The sequence below is a fragment of the Dipodomys merriami genome, unplaced genomic scaffold (genome assembly GCF_024711535.1).
Source record: "Dipodomys merriami isolate MVZ:Mamm:240054 unplaced genomic scaffold, mDipMer1.0.p SCAF_167, whole genome shotgun sequence".
NCBI lineage: Eukaryota > Metazoa > Chordata > Mammalia > Rodentia > Heteromyidae > Dipodomys > Dipodomys merriami.
The window spans coordinates 1-14799 of record NW_027203015.1 but is presented as its reverse complement, the minus strand read 5'-3'; the positions used below and the strand labels follow the sequence as shown (position 1 = coordinate 14799).

Genomic DNA, 14799 nt, shown 5'->3' with positions numbered 1-14799 from the left:
TATAAAAGTATTGGGTGTTTCACAACGTCACTTCAGCAGAAGGAATTGTTTGTAAGAGATTTACAAAAAGCTGTAGGCGCGGCTAGAATAGAAAGAATGTATGGCAATTGCTGAGATAACTACTTAGGAGAAAGAACTTCTTATTACTCTCTTTCATTTACTAAGATACTTCCTAAATCTAAGTCTCCTTGGTGTTTACTATTAAAGAAAGAACAGAAAAGATCTTATGGGACAGTTAAGGCCTCTATAGAAATAAGGTAATGTTTAGTTGGTGACAAACATCAAAACCCATTATATTTCTTAGAGATAAGCCGGAAACAAGTGCCTATCAGGCGACCAGCTGGTGACCGCCCAAGAATGAAGCCCTGCAGCAAGATTATGTAACCTTTTGCCCTTTCTTATGGAGATTTTTGCTATAAAAGTCTGTTATTCTCTGCATTAAATCTCACTCAGCATCCACTCCTCTTGTGTGTGAGTTGTCTGTTTGCCATCTCCCCACCTATTCCAGTTCCTCCCCTAGGTGTCCTCCGTCGTCCCGACAGAACCCCGTCCCGCGGCAAAGGATTGCGCAGAGACCAGAGTTGAATCCCCAGAGTTGAAAAAAAAAAGAAAAACATTGGAAAAAGCTATTTATTATTCTAAGTGTCCTCAATTTCAGACACTGGTAATGTTGAGTTATTGTTTGACATTAACCAATGAAGTGTGAAATTTAAGAAAATGAAAGATAGTTCCTTGGGTGGAGTGGAAAATATTTCGGCAGTTATAGAAAATGAAACACAATTAGGAGTTAAATTGAGGATACATTCAAGAGCAGTAGCCGTGGCTTCAGAGATGAGACAGAGCTAAATATGTTAGACATATGTTAAAAAGGAGAACATGGGGCTTGGAATGTGGTTTAGTGGTACAGTGCTTGCCTAGCATGCATGTAGCCCTGGGTTCAATTACTCAGTACCACATAAACAGAAAAAGCCAGAAGTTGCCCTGTGGCTCAGGTCAAAGGGTGCAAGACTTGTGCAAAAAAGAAGCTCAGTGACAGTGTGCAGGCCCTGAGTTCATGCTCCAGGACTGCCAAAAATTAAAAAGAGAGAACATGTCAATAATGAATGAGGGAGGGATCCAGAAACCAAATTCCTCACTGAATATTTTCTCTATTTCAATATCATTCCAGAGAGAAAAATTAGGCATAAAGATGGTCCACAAAGAACATACCTCATGAAGTAATACAAGATTTAAAAAAAAATATGGAACGCTTCACATATTTGCATGTCATCCTTGTGCAGGGACCATGCTAATCTCTGTATTGTTCCAATTTTAGTATATGTGCTGCCAAAGCGAGCACTACAAAAAAAATTTTTTTTACTGCAACTGGCCTGTAGAGACAATCCATCAGACTTAATTGTGACTTGCAATAGCACAAGAGCTCATTGTAATAGCACAAGTGCTATCTGGATATTATGTATGGGTCCTGAGCATTGATAAGAGCCTAGGTGCTATTCCTATTTTTTTCCTCAAGAATATTACTCTATTACTTAAACCACAGCCCCATTTCTGACTTTTCTGGTGAGGAAATGGAGATAAGAGTGTCATGGACTTTTCCTGGCTCACCTGGCATAACATTGGGATAACATTGGGATAACACCTGGGATAATATTAATAATGTTATCCCCAAATCTCAGCATTCTGAAGAGCTAGAATTATAGTTATGAGCCATTAGTACACAGAGAAGTATTTCTTTTTCAGTGGAATGAATTAAGAATACAGATTCTTAAGGAAAATTCACCCTCAGTACTAAGTAAATCATCAAGAACAGTTCACGTGGATACACACACACACACACACACACACATACACACAAGCACACAAGCAGACACACAAACCCACATAAACGTCTCAGGAATCTGTATCTCTTTCCCTTAAAGAGTAGTATGGTCTAATGGGCAAACTGTGGTGTCACAGTCATGTAATCCCAGATATCAAGAGGTAGAGGTATAGGAGTATGGGGTACTGAGGATGACTTGGGTGAAGTTAGCACAAGATCCTATATTAAAAGCAAACTGAAAAAGAAAGAAAAAGAGTTGGGTGCATGTAGGCACAAGTGGCAATTTATGTGCCTAGTAAGTTTAAGGCCCTCAGTTTAATCCTCACTTCCATGAAAAAGACAAAAAGAATAAAATCTCAGTCCATTTTGTCATTGTTTAAAATCAGTTAAGCTGTATACTTCATGAGGAATATAAGGTCTATTTCAAGCCTAATAGTAGTAGCTGGATAGTCTATATAGCATGGTAGCACATGGGACAAGGCCCTGTAGGTGCATCATATCACAGAGGATCTCAGCATCATGGTATGTGCTAGAATGACAGGGAGTAAGGGGCATAGGTTGCTTTTAACAACTCATAACAGTGATAATGTTAGTCCCTTGAGAGTTGATGAGATAATATTTATCCATTTATGACTGAAACATCTTTTAAAGGTTCAACTTCCTGACACTGCTACATTGAATAGTTAAACTTCAGTATGAGCTTTGATGGTGACAGACCATTAACAGGCTTCTGACAGAGGCAGGTGAGACCATTGGAAGCCAAGGACGTTAATACAACTAGGCACCTTGGACAACTGCTTCGATCTCATTGATTCTGATATTTCCTGTATTTGGCGCCATCTCACAGTCAAGATCCATCAAGACCATGTCTGTTCCATGTGCCAGTTTCAGTTATGCTGAGTGTTATATAAACCACTAGACAATAGGGAGAAATAGGATGGAGATAGGCACAAAAATGTAAGTTTGGCATTCTTCTTGGCCCTTAAATAACATTAAAAGATTTATGTAGGTAAGTCACGAGAAAGCTCTATGTCATTATAAAATACATATAGCCATATAATAACTACTCTATCACCCTGAAAGATACCTTGTAGAACAGCTTGTTTACACATAACACAGACACTCCTATGAACACAAAAGGTGGAAAAAACAAGTTCCGGTTTACAAAAGTAATTGTCAACCTCAGAGTCAAAGCAGACACCCTGAAAACAGTACTGGAAAGAATAGGAGAAACACTAGGTCTCCTTGGCACAGGTCAAAATTTCCTTAATAGAGACCCAGAAACACAACAAATCATAGAAAGGTTGCACAAATGGGATTTCATGAAACTGCAGAGCTTGTGCATGGCAAAGGACATAACTAGCAAAATCCATAGAAAGCCCACCGATTAGGAGAAGATTAGCAATACAACAGACAAGGATCTCATATCTAAAATGTGCTTGGAACTCACAAAAATAAATCCTCCAACAACAAATCCTCAAAGAAACAAGTGCGCAATAAATAAGTGGGCTAAAGACTTAAAGAGAAACTTCTCTGAAGAGGAAAGAAGATGGCCAATAGACACATGAAGAAATGCTCAACATTTCTAGCTATAAAAGAAAAGCAAATCACCAAAATTACTCAAGCTGATTTAAAATTTGGCAAAGGAGCAGGGTATAAAAATAACCGTCAAAAATCAATGGCTTTTCTGTATGCCAATAATGAGAAAAGCGTGGTTGAAATCAGGAAAGCAACTCCATTCATAACAGCACCCCCCCAAAAATACCTAGGAATTAGTTTAACCAAAGAAGGGAAGGACCTCTATAATGAAAACTTTAAAAACCTGAAAAGGAAAATCAAAACAGAACTTACAAAGTGGTAAAACCTCCCATGTTCCTGGATTGGAAAGATCAACATCGTGAAAATGGCAATACTTTCCAAGGGTTTCTACCTATTTAATGCAATACCTATCAATATTCCAACCCCTTTCTTCAACGAATTAAAAGAGGCTATCCAAAAATTCATATAGAACAATAAAAAACCCAGAATAGAAAAAAATATCCTTAACATAAAGAACAGTGATGAAGGAATATCAATACCAAATTTCAAACTCTACTACAAAGCCATCGTAATTAAAACAGCTTGGTACTGGCACAAGAACGGACATCAGGAACAATGGAATAGAGTTGAAAAGGCAGAAATGAATGTACAGACATATAGCTACCTAATCTTCGATAAGGGAGCTAAAAAAATAGAATGGAAGAAAGCCTCTTAAGTAAATTGTGCTGGCAAAATTGGTTAATCACTTGTAGAAAACTTAAGCTAGATCCTTATATATCAATCTGCACCAGAATCAACTCCAAATGGATCAAAGCCCTCTGAGTCAAAGCAGACACTCTGATGGAATAGGATGGAATAGGAGAAACCCTAGGTCTCCTTGGCACAGGCCGAATTTTTTTTTAATGGAGACCCAGAAACAGAACAAATCAAAGAAAGGTTGGACAAATGTGATTGCATGAAATTGCAGAGCTTCTACATGGCAAAGGACATAGTTAACAAGATCAATAGAAAGCCTATGGAGTGGGAAAAGATCTTCACTAGCCATTAAACAGACAAGGGTCTCATATCTAAAATATACCTGTAACTCAAAAAATTAAATCTCCCAACAACAAATCCTCAAAGAAACCACTTCTCCATAAATAAGTGGGCTAAAGACTCAAAAAGAAACTTCTCTGAAGAGAAAAGAAGGATGGCCAATATACACATGAAGAAATGCTCAACCTCCCTAGCCATAAAAGAAATGCAAATAAAAAGAACAGAAATACCATCTCACCACAGTTAGAATGGCTATAATCAAGAACTCTAATAACAACAGATGCTGGAGGGGATGTGGATAGAAGGAAAACTTACTGTATTGTTGTGGGAGTGTAAACGTGTTCAACCACTTTGGAAAGTTTATGCAGGTTCTCAGAAGACTCCACATAGAGCTTACCTATGACCCAGAACTACCACTTTTGGGCATTTACCCAAATGTTCACAAACAAGATCATACTAATGCTACCAGCAAGACTATGTTTATTGCAGCATTATTTACCATAACTATGATATGGAACCAACCCAGATACCCTTCAGTTGATGAATGGATCAAGGAAACGTGGTATATATACACAATTCCATGCCTCCATAGAATTTCTTTGTCCCATTTGTTAGGAAATGGAAAGACTTGGAACAAATTATATTAAGTGAAATAAGCCATACCCAAAGAAACATAGATCCCATGGTTTCTCTTATTTGCAATAACTAGTATATGTCTGAGAAAAGCAGAAATTTTTAGACAAGTTGATGTTAGGCGAAATGAACCCCAAGATAATTTTTTTCTTTCTTGTGATAGTTTCCAACATATTTATAAATTGATTTCTTTGTTGCTTTGTATGTACCTCCCCCATGGTATAACTCCTGTTTTCACTGCATTTGATTCTGGTATCCTGCATCTTGTATATACATTTTTCTAATTTGGAGAGGGTAAGGGAAAACACAAAATGCTTAAATAGGGATACAGGTTGACCTATGGTAAAAATGCAATGTACAAGATCCTACATTGAAAACAAACATTAGAACTTCGGAGGTGGGGAGAATACTCATGGAGGTGGGAGAGAAGGAATGGTAGGGGAAAAACAAAGGAGGAGGCAACAATGCTTGATAGGAAATATACTTGATAGGAAATTACCTTACTCATTTAATTGTAACCCCTCTGCACAGTATTTTTTATAATAAAAGACATACAAAAATTAATTCAATGTATGATTATGGGCCAGTACTAGGATTTGAATTTATGCGCCTTCCACTTACTTTCACACTTCAAACTGGGATCTCTACTTGTCTTTATTTATTTATTTTTTAAAATCAGGAATGCTTCACAAATATTCAAGTCATCCTTGCACAAGGGCCATGCTAATCTCTGTATCGTTCCAATTTTTGTATATGTGCTGCCAAAGTGAGCAATCTTTAATTTTTTGTTAATCTTTTTTTCAAGGATAAATCTAATAACACTGTCCCCTAATTTTGTATCAAATAAGTTTTAGACATATATTTAATATGTAATATATTTGTGAGATATATACATACTATTTATCTGCAGGAGTTGGGCACACTGCAACAATTGAAGGCACTGATTTAATTTTACTGCTGTCATTCTATTTTAAGACTTTTTAAAATCAAAACATAGATGACCATGATTTCATCGAATGTCCTGTCCAATATTGATTTGTGTGTATCAGGCAGGCTGTACCTCATGTCACACAAGAGTGCAAGAATAATAGGGTTTAGCTCATTACATAGTGGCTTATCAGGACATAGGAAATATCCCTCAATTTGGTTGAGCTGATCTCCATTGTTTGTTCTATACTATGCCTCTGCTTTGGCTCTGCAGTTTACCATTTCAAGATGATATTTTGTTCTTTTGGGGACAGATGAATGGAGAAATGTATGTGGCCTCCATGACAATTACCTGTATCTGGTTAAAATTCATACTTTCAAATGGGATATTTGTCATCCCTGTAGAATACAAATGAGGACTCCCAAGCACCAGCTATCTACTTTGCAGCCATTGTAATTTTCATGGAAGCACTATTTTATAGGGACAAAATTAAGGTACCAAATACGTCCTTCAGCAACTACCCTTGGGAAATCCTTATGCTCATGCCAAAGTCATTGAACTTCACATTGCCTTTGTCATCCAACACGATGTTATTGGATTTAATGTTTCAGTCATTTTCAGTTTCATTAAAGTAATGCACAGTCCTCACAATCTGTTTGAATAAACTCCTGACTTCATTCTTGAATAGGCGGTATGATTTTCACATTTGTCTAAGGAGGTCTCTGGATGGCCAGTTCCACTACCAAGTATTTGTGCTCATCCATTTCCCTCACCTGATATAACCTGATCATGTGTGGGTGATGGAAAATCTTAATAATGTCCATCTCATTTAAATATTTTTTGTGGGTCCTGGGGCTTGATCTCTGGGCCTGGGCACTGTCACTGAACTCTTCAGCTTATGTCTACTGCTCTACCACTTGAGCCACAGCACCACTTCCAGCTCTTTCTGTTTATGTGGTGCTGAGGAATCGAACCCAGGGCCTCACTTATGTAAGGCAAACATTTACCACTGAGCCACGTTTCCTGCCTGTCCATCTCATTTTTGATTTAACAATTGTTGAAATCTCATCTTCAGGATTATTTTCACTACAACCTTATTGACTACGAGGTGGTGCTAGGCCAAATTTACATATCCATAGCTTCCATAGTCAATGATTTCCTCCTTCATGGTATATTGTTCAGGGAAAATCTCCTCCTTCCATAGCTAATGATCACCTTCAAACTGTCTTGTTCAGTGAAAATCTCCTTCTCTGAAGAGCTTGAGGATAATTCATTATGTTCTCCCATCTTTCTGTGAAGATGCCAAGGAGTAAATCTACCTAAACTTAGCTAAGAAAATAAAAACCCCAGAGCAATAACCTAAAGGAAACTGTCAATGTAACACTCAGTCCAGCAGGTCACTAGGAACTCTCAGCAATGTAATGGACTACAGAGACCACTCACAATGGTTGCAATGGACCAATCACAGCTTGGAATGAACCCACTGGATCTTCTGGTCTTGTGCTTGGAGGACTGTTGCCAAGGTTTCCACAGGGATGTGAGGTGCACAGAGTGATGCCACTGGTGCTGCCATGGAAGTGTTGCAGGAACTTCAAGTCTATCAGAAAGTGCATTCTGTCCTTGTTGGCTTCAAGGTCCAAGGGTTGCTCCCAAATATTTTGTCCTTGAGTAGTGTCCATGTCCTTATGTCTGCTCCTGCCAGAACAGTGAGCATGTGCAGGAGCATACATCAACCAGTGGCTTCTATTCACTATATGTGCAAGTCTTGGAACTTGCTCCAACAATCTAAAAACAAAGTGGAATCCTATGTATTCCTAGATGCAGGGGACACAAAACAAAGAGTTCAATTGGAAACTTTTCTTGACAATAAAGAGAAAATTCAAAGAAGTTGTTAAAGTATAAGAGGTGTCCCTCTTTGTTGAATTAGAACCTTCTTGCACAACTGCTTAAAATAGTATTAAAGTCCTTATTTGTTATGGACTTGATTTAGTGTTTTGGTATCATATAATAAATAATTTTTGATCTTTAAAAAGTTGTAATATCAGTATGAACTTTGGTGTGTTTTTAATGGAATCCAAGATGAGGCCCATAGCTCTTGAGTAGATATAAAACAATATCACATTCAACAATAGCATGTGGTTGAAAGTAGGCAAGTAGAACCAGCCTACTGTAAAGTGACTATTGTCAGGATGAATCTTCTGTAGAAATACTGTTTTTTTTTTCCTTTTCAGTATTTACTAATAAAATACATCCATGTATTAATGGCAAGAAATTACTACTTTAATATTAATTATGTTCTCTATTCAGCTCAGTGAATTTTGACAACTATTTAATTATGTAATACTAAGAGTCCCCTTATAAAGTCAAAAAATGGGCACTTTTGTCATTTACATTAAAATCCAAAGAAAATAAGTCCCAGTAAGTTTTATACTTAGGTGGATAATGGAAAACAGCTGTTTTCTCACTCAGAAATTAAATCCAATAGGGTACTTCATGGCATCCATAATCTGAAAAGCTGCTCTAACTTTTGGCTTTTAAAGAACTCATCAGTTAACTCAAGATATTCAATGTCTTTTTCTTTAAAAGTAGAACGACTAATTTCAAAAGGATAGTGGTATTGCTTCAGAATCATCTGATACTGTAGCAAAATGCCCTATGCCATACATCTCCATGAAGTGGGTTATTAACATCTATAGGAGTGAGAAAAAATAGAGGATCATCATTTCTCATGATAGTTTCCTGGTGAGATAGTTTACATCAGAATCCTTGAAATCCATAAGGCAATGTGTTGATAAGTTCAAAGTGAAGAACAAGGGCTGGAGTAGGGAACTTAGGTGGTAGAACCCCTACCTAGACAATTGGAGGTCCTCCATTTGAACTCTCCTACTGCCAAATCCATGAGTCTTCCTTTAGAGAAAGAGGTATAGCTGTTTATTTCAATTCCATTGTGATGCTATAACAAAACTCCTTAAGACAAGGTCCCAATAACTTAGAGAAACTTATGTGTACTCAGCAGAAATTCTGAAGGACATGATCTAGAACCAAGAAAATTCAATGTGCTGAGGGGTCAGTTTCACCAGGCCTTTAATGTGTTCCTTTGTTGCTGCATTCTCACATGGTCAAAAGGCTAGAAACTTACTTAAGAGAAAATAACAGAGCTGAGAGACTTCTTCCCACCATCCAAATGAAGTTTAATGTATTTCAGATTATTATTTCTTCTGTCATGTCCCTCTTCCTCGTTTTTTGTTGTGCTTTTATTTTTAGCTGATTAGCCTTGAACACGTGAACCACGAAAGAAAGGATGTTTGGATTTCAAGTATGTACCCCAAAATTATCTGTTGCTACTTCTTCTTTGGAAGTAAACCACTTACTTGCCCCAACCCCTGTGCTTTATTTTCCTTCCTGTATCATTTTTTAAAGTATTTGGTCTATTTTGTATTTTGCAGGTGATTTAACAAGGACACTTCACAGATAGTAGGTGAATAACTCGACCACTAAGTTTCAAATTCCCTGCATAGAATTTTTTTTATTTTATTATTTTTAAACAAATTTTTTATTATAAAAAAAACTGTATGGAGGGGTTCCAGTTACATGAGCAAGGTAATGAGTACATTTCTTATCAAGCATTGTTGCCTCCTCCTTGTTTTTCCCCTACAATTCCTTTCCTCCCATCTCCACAACTACATTCTAACCACTTAAATTTTAAGTTTGGTTGAGATGTACAAGATGTTTTTATTTCTTAATCATTAGACTTCGTGTGTAACCAACTAACTGAAAGAATGTAAAAGTGTAAAACTGTAAACATGTTTGAATTTTTATGTAGACTACCATGCCATCTTGCTCACAAATCAAAATATTTTCCTTCCATTGCAAACTTATGCAATTTTCTGTGATCTTGTTGTTTTGTTGTTGTTGTTCTTCTTCTTCTTCTTCTTCTTCTTCTTTTTCTTCTTCTTCTTCTTCTTCTTCTTCTTCTTCTTCTTCTTCTTCTTCTTCTTCTTCTTCTTCTTCTTCTTCTTCTTCTTCTTCTTCTTCTTCTTCTTCTTCTTCTTCTTCTTCTTCTTCTTCTTCTTCTATTTCTTCTTCTTCTTCTCCTTCTTCTCCTTCTCCTCCTTCTCCTCCTTCTCCTCCTTCTCCTCCTTCTCCTTCTTCTCCTTCTTCTCCTTCTTCTCCTTCTCCTTTTTCTCCTTCTTCTCCTTCTCCTTCTTCTCCTTCTTCTCCTTCTCCTTCTTCTCCTTCTTCTCCTTCTTCTCCTTCTGCGCCTTCTTCTTCTTCTTCTCCTTCTTCTTCTCCTTCGCCTTCTTCTTCTCCTTCTTCTTCTTCTTCTTCTTCTTCTTCTTCTTCTTCTTCTTCTTCTTCTTCTTCTTCTTCTCCTTCTCGTTCTTCTTCTTCTTCTTCTTCTTCTTCTTCTTCTTCTTCTTCTTCTTCTTCTTTCTTCTTCTTCTTCTTCTTCTTCTTCTTCTTCTTCTTCTTCTTCTTCTTCTTCTTCTTCTTCTTCTTCTTCTTCTTCTTCTTCTTCTTCTTCTTCTATTTCTTCTTCTTCTTCTCCTTCTTCTCCTTCTCCTTCCTTCTCCTCCTTCTCCTCCTTCTCCTGCTTCTCCTTCTTCTCCTTCTCTCCTTCTTCTCCTTCTCCTTCTTCTCCTTCTCCTCCTTCTCCTTCTTCTCCTTCTTCTCCTTCTGCTTCTTCTCCTTCTTCTCCTTCTTCTTCTTCTTCGCCTTCTTCTTCTCCTTCTTCTTCTTCTTCTTCTTCTTCTTTTTCTCCTTCTCGTTCTTCTTCTCGTTCTTCTCGTTCTTCTTCTTCTTTCTTCTTCTTCTTCTTCTTCTTCTTCTTCTTCTTCTTCTTCTTCTTCTTCTTCTTCTTCTTCTTCTTCTTCTTCTTCTTCTTTCTTCCTCTTCTTCCTCTTCTTCCTCTTCTTCCTCTTCTTCCTCTTCTTCTCTCTTCTTCTTCTTCTTCTTCCTTCTTCTCCTTCTCCTCTCTTCTCCTTCTTCTCCTTCTCGCTCTTCTTCTCCTCTTCCTTCTTCTCCTTCTTCCTTCTTCTCCTTCTTCTTCCTCCTTCTCTTCTCCTTCTTCTCCTTCTCTCCTCTTCTCCTTCTTCTCCTCCTTCTTCTCTCTCCTTCTTCTCCTTCTCCTTCTTCTCCTTCTTCTCCTTCTTCTCCTTCTCCTTCTCTCCTTCTTCTTCTTCTCCTTCTTCTCTTCTTCTCTTCTCCTTCTTCTTCTTCTCTTCTTCTCTTCTTCTCTTCTTCTTCTTCTTCTTCTTCTCTTCTTCTTCTTCTTCTTCTTCTTCTTCTTCTTCTTCTTCTTCTTCTCTTCTTCTTCTTCTTTCTTCTTCTTCTTCTCTTCTTCTTCTTCTTCTTCTCTTCTTCTTCTTCTTCTTCTTCTTCTTCTTCTTCTTCTTCTTCTCCTTCTTCTTCTTCTTCTTCTTCTTCTTCTTCTTCTTCTTCTTCTTCTTCTTCTTCTTCTTCTTCTTCTTCTTCTTCTTCTTCTTCTTTCTTCTTCTTCTTCCTCCTTCTCCTCTCTCCTTCTCTCCTTTCTCTCTTCTTCTCTCCTTCTCCTTCTCTTCTTCTCCTTCTTCTCCTTCTGCTCCGTCTCCTCTTCTCTCCTGCGTCTCCTTCTTCTTCGCGCCTTCTCTTCTCTTCTCTCTCCTTCTTCTTCCCTTCCTTCTCTCCTTCTCTCTTCTTCTTCTTCCTTTTCTTCTTCTTCTTCTCTTTCGTTCTTCTTCTTCTTCTTCTTCTTCGACTTCTCTTCTTCTTCTTCTTCTTCTTCTTCTTCTTCTTCTTCTTCTTCTTCTTCTTCTTCTTCTTCTCTTCTTCTTCTTCTTCTTCTTCTTCTTCTTCTTCTCCTTCTTCTCCTTCTCCTCCTTCTCTCCTTCTCCTTCTTCTCCTTCTTCTCCTTCTTCTCCTTCCTTCTCCTTCTTCTCCTTCTCGTTCTTCTCCTTCTCCTCCTTCTCCTTCTTCTCCTTCTTCTCCTTCTGCTTCTTCTCCTTCTTCTCCTTCTTCTTCTTCTTCGCCTTCTTCTTCTCCTTATTCTTCTTCTTCTTCTTCTTCTTCTTTTCTTCCTTCTCGTTCTTCTTCTCGTTCTTCTCTTCTTCTTCTTCTTCTTCTTCTTCTTCTTCTTCTTCTTCTTCTTCTCTTCTTCTCTCTCTTCTTCTTCTTCTTCTTCTTCTTCTTCTTCTTCTTCTTCTTCTTCTTCTTCTTCTTCTTCTATTTCTTCTTCTTCTTCTCCTTCTTCTCCTTCCTCCTTCTCTCCTCTTCTCCTCTTCTTCTTCTCCTTCTTCTCCTTCTTCTCCTTCTTTCCTTTCCTTCTTCTCCTTCTCCCTTCTCCTTCTTCTCCTTCTCTCCTTCTCCTTCTTCTCCTTCTTCTCCTTCTTCTCCTTCTTCGCCTTCTTCTTCTCCTTCTTCTTCTTCTTCTTCTTCTTCTCCTTCTCGTTCTTCTTCTCGTCTTCTCGTTCTTCTTCTTCTTCTTCTTCTTCTTCTTCTTCTTCTTCTTCTTCTTCTTCTTCTTCTTCTTCTTCTTCTTCTTCTTCTCTTCTTCTTCTTCTTCTCTTCTTCTCTTCTTCCTCTTCTCCTCTTCTTCCTCTTCTTCTCTTCTTCCTCTTCTTCCTCTTCTCCTCTTCTTCTTCTTCTTCCTCTTCTTCCTCTCTTCTTATTCTTCTCTTCTTCTCTTCTTCTTCTCTTCTTCTTCTTCTTCTCTTCTTCTCTTCTTCTTCTTCTTCTTCTTCTTCTTCTTCTTCTTCTTCTTCTTCTTCTTCTCCTTCTCCTTCTTCCTTCTCCTTCTTCTCCTTTTCTCCTTTATCTCCTTCTTCTCCTTCTTCTCCTTCTTCTCCTTCTTCTCTTTCTTCTCCTTCTCCTTCTTCTCCTTCTTCTCCTTCTTCTCCTCCTTCTCCTCCTTCTCCTCCTTCTCCTCCTTCTTCTCCTTCTTCTCCTTCTTCTCCTTCTTCTCCTTCTTCTCCTTCATCTCCTTCTCCTTCTTCTCCTTCTTCTCCTTCTTCTCCTTCTCCTTCTTCTCTTCTTCTCTCTTCTCCTTCTCTCCTTCTCTCCTCTTCTCCTTCTTCTCCTTCTTCTCCTTCTTCTCCTTCTTCTTCTTCTTCTTTTTCTTCTTCTTCTCCTTCTTCTCCTTCTTCTCTTCTTCCTTCTTCTTCTTCTTCTCTTCTTCTTCTCTTCTCTTCTTCTTCTTCTTCTTCTTCTTCTTCTTCTTCTTCTTCTTCTTCTCTTCTTCTTCTTCTTCTTCTTCTTCTTCTTCTTCTTCTTCTTCTTCTTCTTCTTCTTCTCCTTCGTTCTCTTCTTCTTCTTCTTCTTCTTCTTCTTCTTCTTCTTCTTCTTCTTCTTCTTCTTCTTCTTCTTCTTCTTCTTCTTCTTCTTCTTCTTCTTCTTCTTCTTCTTCTTCTTCTTCTTCTTCTTCTTCTTCTTCTTCTTCTTCTTCTTTCTCTTTCTTCTTCTTCTTCTCCTTCTTCTCCTTCTCCTCCTTCTCCTCCTTCTCCTTCTTCTCCTTCTTCTCCTTCTTCTGCTTCTTCTCCTTCTTCTCCTTCTCCTTCTTCTCCTTCTCCTCCTTCTCCTTCTTCTCCTTCTTCTCCTTCTCCTTCTTCTCCTTCTTCTCCTTCTTCTTCTTCTTCGCCTTCTTCTTCTCCTTCTCCTTCTTCTTCTTCTTCTTTTCTCCTTCTCGTTCTTCTTCTCGTTCTTCTCGTTCTTCTTCTTCTTCTCCTCCTTCTTCTTCTCCTCCTTCTTCTTCTTCTCCTTGTTCTTCTCCTTCTTCTTCTTCTCCTTCTTCTTCTTCTCCTTCTTCTTCTTCTCCTTCTTCTTCTTCTCCTTCTTCTTCTTCTCCTTCTTCTTCTTCTCCTTCTTCTTCTTCTCCTTCTTCTTCTTCTCCTTCTTCTTCTTCTCCTTCTTCTTCTTCTCCTTCTCTCCTTCTCCTTCTTCTTCTCCTTCTTCTCCTTCTCCTTCTTCTTCTTCTTCTTCTCCTTCTTCTTCTTCTTCTTCTTCTTCTTCTTCTTCTTCTTCTTCTTCTTCTTCTTCTTCTTCTTCTTCTTCTTCTTCTTCTTCTTCTTCTTCTTCTTCTTCTTCTTCTTCTTCTTCTTCTTCTCTTCTCCTCCTTCTCCTTCTCCTTCTCCTTCTCCTTCTTCTTCTCTTCTCTTCTTCTCCTTCTCCTTCTCCTTCTTCTCCTCCTCCATCTTCTTCTCCTCCTCCTCGTCCTCCTCCTCCTCCTCGTCCTCCTCCTCCTCCTCTCCTCCTCCTTCTTCCCCTTCTTCTTCTTCTTCTTCTTCTTCTTCTTCTTCTTCTTCTTCTTCTTCTTCTTCTTCTTCTTCTTCTTCTTCTTCTTCTTCTCTTCTTCTTCTTCTTCTTCTTCTTCTTCTTCTTCTTCTTGTTCTTGTTCTTCTTCTTCTTATTCTCCTTCTTCTTCTTCTTCTCCTCTTCTCCTTATCCTTCTTCTCCTTCTTCTCCTCTTCGCTTCTTCGCTTCTCTTCTCCTTCTTCTTCTTCTTCTTCTTCTCCTTCTCGTTCTTCTTCTCGTTCTTCTCGTTCTTCTTCTTCTCTTCTTCTTCTTCTTCTTCTTCTTTCTTCTTCTTCTTCTTCTTCTTCTCTTCTTCTTCTTCTTCTTCTTCTTCTTCTTCTTCTTCTTCTTCTTTTCTCTTCTTCCTCTTCTTCCTTCTTCTCCTTCTTCTCTTCTTCTCTTCTTCTTCTCTTCTTCTTCTTCTTCTCTTCTTCTTCTTCTTCTTCTTCTTCTTCCTCTTCTTCTTCTCCTTCTTCTTCTTCTTCTTCTTGTTCTTCTTCTTCTTCTTCTTCTTCTTCTTCTTCTTCTTCTTCTTCTTCTCCTTCTTCTTCTTCTTCTCTTCTTCGTCTCCTTCTCCTTC

General features: G+C 38.2%; 2 non-coding genes across 2 annotated transcripts; both read right to left on the bottom strand.

The window, feature by feature from the left end:
• Window positions 1-1235: 1235 nt before the first annotated feature.
• Window positions 1236-1339, bottom strand: LOC138828891 (U6 spliceosomal RNA). Its single transcript, XR_011372412.1, has one exon. It is a non-coding gene; the product is annotated as a U6 spliceosomal RNA (small nuclear RNA).
• A 4357-nt stretch (window positions 1340-5696) lies between these two features.
• LOC138828907 (U6 spliceosomal RNA) lies at window positions 5697-5800 on the bottom strand. The gene has a single exon (XR_011372414.1). It is a non-coding gene; the product is annotated as a U6 spliceosomal RNA (small nuclear RNA).
• Window positions 5801-14799: the final 8999 nt, after the last annotated feature.